Here is a 5,790-nt window from a genome sequence, read left to right as displayed (position 1 = left end):
CGGAAACTGAGTTGATGTGTATTTGGTTCCGCAAACAGAAAAGTTAAATGCCACAAATAAAATAAATTTTTGAGTTTTTAGTCATGAAAGTACCTGATATGAATATGTAGGTATTGACATAAGTGTATTTATTGAGTGTATATTGAAAAGTACCTGTGTTATTCTTTTTTAAATTTTATTTGAAAATTAAACGATAAACCCATTGAGAGCCGTCTCAAAACATCTGTACAAAACTAACAAGAAATAAAATGAAATGACAAATGCCAGATCAAACAGAATTTTATCTAAAAAAAAAAAAGAAGAAAAGTACTGAGAAATAAACCACAAAACAACAACGCTTTTCCCAAAGCATCTGGATAATTTTAGTCCAATTGTGGAGAAAAGAGCATGTTCTCTAGGTCAGTTGAGAAAATATATGGCATTACCACCCAAGGTTCAAAGTTCAAGGTCTTTATTCATCATTTGCACAACAATTACAGGGAAGCAGTCATCGCCAACGAAAATCTTAGGCTCCCTCCAACGAAAAAATATTGTATGTACGCTATAAGAAAGAAAGGAGGATCACACACATATATACAGTATATATATATATATATAGGTGTAAACAGGAACGTAGTAAATGTATAATAAGAGAAGTACAAACACATATATACAGATGTAAACATGAATGTAATAAAACCCATGAAAAGAGTGGTGTATAATGCTATTTTTTTATTGTTAATAAAGCAATCTACTTTAAAATATAAATGGGACTCAGAGCCGTTCAAAATGTATTTCCCAAAACGTCCAGCAGCCCTTTCACTGTACATGTTATTACATTATATAGTGCTATCATTTTATCCAGTCATTTGTAGCTTATACATTTTTTCCGCTATATATTTTTAGTTTTAGTGTCCACGTCCATGTTGACGTGAAGGTGCCTCTGACACAGAGTCTGACAGTAACAACGTTAGTGTTTCTAATTAGCTGTAATGTGAAATGGTCATAGCTTGCTCATGGCAAGAAGCACTTAGCATTATGTTTTAGCTTACAGACATGTTCTGTTCTCCACTAATTAGCAAGTGCAAAACATGGTGAGAGCAGAGAGAGAGAGAGAGAGAGAGAGAGACGATTCATCCGGAGGCCCGGGGCAGAGAGGTGAACCGGTGTGTGTGGAGGGTGGGGTGCAGAGGACGCTTAAAAGAACCCTATTCAGTCACAAGGGAATGCTGACGCCATGTCCAACCCACCCTGTTGGGCAAATACAAATTTACCGTAATTTCATTATTCCAATGAGTCAGCGCTGTATCCTATTTACCTCGGCTGCTGCCACAGAAACACTGAGCCTCACTGAGAGGCAGACGGGAGGTAAAAGACCTGTTTGTTGTCTGTACCTGGAATACCTGGGCGGTGACCCTCCAGGAATGATGGAGGACTGACTGATCTCTGCAGTCTGTTAAGTCTTAACAGTCTTATGAGTTTTCACACAGAGGTGTATAAAGTATTAGAGATCCATACTTGAGTAAAAGTACAAGTGCTCTATCAAAAAAGTGACTTGAGTAGAAATTGAAGTGCTCTTTAAGCACCCCACTTAAGGCAAGGCAAGGCAGCTTTATTTATATAGCACATTTCAGCAACGTGCTTTACATAAAACATGAAAGAGCAGTTAGAAAACAATTAAAAACAATTTAAAAGAGAATACATTTTACAGTGCAGTATAAGAATTTAAAGAACTGAGAGATAAGAATTTAAAGAAAGAGCAGTTAAAACAGTTAAACAGAGCAGATAAAATAGGTTATTTAAAGAAAGGCAACATCAAAAAGAAAGGTCTTCAGTCTAGATTTAAAAGAACTGAGAGTTGCAGCGGACCTGCAGTTTTCTGGGAGTTTGTTCCAGATATGTGGAGCATAAAAACTGATTAAGTGGAAGTACTAAAGTATTCAAAATTTTTTTTACTTTAGTATTGCACGTAGTTTATTTTAAAATGTACTACTCAAGTACCAAAATTAAAAGTAGTATCGTGTTACGTAGTTATTAAAGAAAGCGGTCACATTTTGAATATCATATTGTTGGAATTCAACTTTTTACTTGGTATTAAGATGGTGCATTACAGGCTTACAAGCTGTACATGGCTGGATATATGAAGGAAGTTTCTGAAATAAACCCCAAAAGGTACATTAATGTCACAGCTGTTATAACTACTATTATAACGGTGGGTTATTAATCACTTATTAACAAATACTGAAATAAAATGTGTGATGTAGTGGAAAGTTAGCAAGCTAGCAACATCCAGATAAACTAGCAGCTTCGTTCTAGCTAACATTCAGGACTCACTGCAGACTCAAACAACTCAGGAATAGATTACTCTGCTGCAACAATGGCTAAATAGAAAGAGTACAAACTTACATTGTCTCTAAACAGGCATAATAAAAAGAAACGCGAGGCGATCTCTGGGATTTCTTACGTAACTAACCTAGCCGTAACTACACACACTGTAACCTACACAGTCTCCGTAGCGTGAGGCATTCACAACAGTAACGAGTAACGATGCAGCACATTAAAAAATGTATCGGAGTAAAAGTATTAAACTCATCGAAAATATGTACTCAAGTAAAAGTGGAAGCAGGAGAAAAAAATAATACTCCAGTAGAGTACAGATACAGCCTTTTAGTACTTAAGTACAGTAGTGAAGTAGTTCTACTTCGTTACTATACAGCTCTGGTTTCACACATGTAAACTTAACATCTTCACGTGCAGTAGTTGTGCTGTATGAACAGAGAAACCATTGCAGAAGGTAACAACCAAAGAGTTTTTATTTGGCATTGATTGATGTGAGTACAGACATTCAGACAGTGAATTCATTCTGCACTTTGGTATCAGAAACCATTAAATAAGAAAAAGACATTATGTGAGGAAAAGGCAAATACGTGTTTCTCTTAAATCATATATTATTTCTGTGTTTTATATCAGTTCCTTGCTTATATCTGCCACATGCAAAGAACTAGTGATTTATAGCTGGATTTAAACAACAAATTGACATGAAGTTTGAATTTGCATTTGAACATACGTAAATGGCTCAACTGGTGTAAATCCATGTGTTTCTTCATCAAATCCAGTGAAAGGACCAAAACCTACAATATGATAGTCCATCTCTCTCAATACTTTCTGACTTTCTTGTGTCTGAAGGCATGCTGTACATCTTTAAGAACAGGTCACAAATACATATTTTTATAAAACAAAAAGGCCCATTAATTTCCCACACTTTTTTATCAGACGTTACTCAGGAAAAGGTGCAGTTGTTGGGGACTATTTTCAGCAGCGGATTAATCCACACTTGGGGCTCTAGTGAGTATTTGAGACAGCAGGACAATGTGTGGGATTGAGTCAAAATAAACTACAGTGTGTGTGTGTGTGTGTGTGTGTGTTCATGGTAATGAAGGAGCATGTCATCCAGTGCAACAGTGTGGCTCACTGATGTCTTTTCAATAGTTTTTGGATGCTTTATGGAGCTCTATGGCACAGAGGAAGAAGAGATATCAGGCTTTCACACACACACACACACACACACACACACACACACACCTTGTACTGTTGGTTTTGGTCTTTTCATGGGATTTGTCACATTAAAACTAGAAGACTTTGAAGACTGGGTGCTGGATCCTTAATGTGGATAATAATAATAATAATTTATTGAGGTAATTTGGACAGTAATTTGGCAGTGCTCTCCCTCAGCGTGTTCCACAGATGATTGCTTCTGAAACACGCTGAGTAGGGGCGCTGCCCGAAACGTCCGTGTGGCAATAAAAAAGTATTAACTGGAGTGCTGTCCAAAGTACCTTTATACAAAAAGAAAAACAGAGAATAATGACAGACTTATCCTTTAAATTATTAAATACAATGGGGCTACAGCAGACACATGTACAGCTTGTGAACTGAATTCTCAGTCTTTGGTTTATCATGCAGCGGGTGACAGCATATGTATGAAGGAGGCACAGCCTCCAAACACAGCAACAATGACACAAAACAAGTGTGCAAATGAAAGCAGTCAAAAGTTGGGAAAAAAAACAACAGGCATTTCACACACTGTACTGTTTACAGTGAGGTTACTTCCTCTGAGGTTAGAAACATGAAGTAGATAACAGGTTCATTACACTGACACTTGCTCCACAGAAACACTATGCACTGCACAGCCTCGTGAAAGATGACTAAAACACACAAAAAACAAAAGACTCAGACCAGCCAACGTGACAAACTGTGGGGTCACAAGCAGTTCCACTTGATCCTCTACAGATTAAAGATGAAAGAATTGAGCTAGTAGAAGTTTATTCAGCCTGCCTGTGTGTTGCTGCCGCCGCTGTAGTCTCATAACAGAACTGAATCTGTCTTATATAACAATCACTGAGTCCAGCAGATACTCTCTCACTGTGTGAAGATCTCTGCTTTAAACCACTGTTTCACAAGATACTTTGTGGGCTATGCGGTTCGTTTGAATTTATTTGCTTTCACTCTATGGCTTTAGTCTGAATATCATCTACTAAATGTTCTTTTCTTCGTTCCACTTTTTTGAAAGGTAATATGGACCAGATATCATGTCCAATCAAAACACGTTAGCGGTGTGAAATAATCCCAATAACATCCAATAATCCTGAACGAATGTATACCTCTGAGAAATTTGAAAGTATCAGGATTTTACCGCAGATAGGAGTTGTTTTATAACATGTAATTCAGAAAGGAACGGCGTCCAATGGCTTCTTCTGAAGGAGGAAATATGATACCTTTAACAAAGACTGTATTAAATATGGACGTAGTCTCTGTGACGTCACCCATAGGTTTCTGAAGAGCTAAAATTAAGATCAAAGTAGGCGGCTTCTGGATGTCGGTTAATCAAAAAATGGATATTGAAGGGGGTACGTAGCTATAGAGACCAAAACTGTTTTTTGTTGTTGTACCAGGCTGCAAAAAATTCTGCTGTAAAGTCTGTAGACCTAATCCCCATGACGTCCTGATAAAACAAAAATAATTTCCGGGTAGCCAAATGGCAGCAGATTTGTATTGCGAACGTATGTGAAATTAACAATTTTTTTCGTCTCTGCTGTGCTTATTTCCTGTCCCGTGTTGCTTTGCTAGCGTCTTTGATGAACCAAAATCTAGAGCTACGAACAGCGACATCTCACCGCCGGCCGGACTGACTGCTGGTTTGGGTGGCGTCATTTTCTTTAGTCAGTGGCCCAACAGGTAAATTAGCTTTCCAAGCTAAAGTTTGTCAAAGTGTTGACATATGAAAGCATCAAACATGCATTTTAGATAAATGACATGAAAAGTATATCCAGTTGTTCCACGGCCCCGTTTGCTCAGCACCGTTAAAGGTGCACTATGAGTTCCTGCATGGTTTCATTTTTGCCTCAAATCGTAGGCATCTGTCCTTGATCTGCTAGCTGCCTGCCCCCCCCCCTGAACACACTGTGAAAAAGCCCGGTCTCAAGGGACAACACAGGGGTCGTAAACGTCAAACAGGAACAGGCTGTGCACCAAAATACAACAAACCACTCCAGCCAATCACCGACAAAAGATGGTTGGGGGAGGGTGTGCTTTTAGAGCAGCCGCCTTATGGCGTCTTTCCATTACGTGGTACCTGCTCGACTCGCCTCGACTCTACTCGACGCACTGTGCGTCCGTTTTGCATTGCAGATGTTAGTACCGCCTCAGCAGTAAACTGCCGTGACACACACACACACACACACAGAACGTCGAAGGTGTGTTGTTTTTGCCACAGCCAGGAGACACATTTTGTTTCAAATGAAGCTGGAGGCA

This window comes from Perca fluviatilis, chromosome 3 (genome assembly GCF_010015445.1).
Source record: "Perca fluviatilis chromosome 3, GENO_Pfluv_1.0, whole genome shotgun sequence".
Lineage (NCBI taxonomy): Eukaryota > Metazoa > Chordata > Actinopteri > Perciformes > Percidae > Perca > Perca fluviatilis.
The sequence above is the reverse complement of the archived record's forward strand: the minus strand, read 5'-3'. Positions refer to the sequence as shown.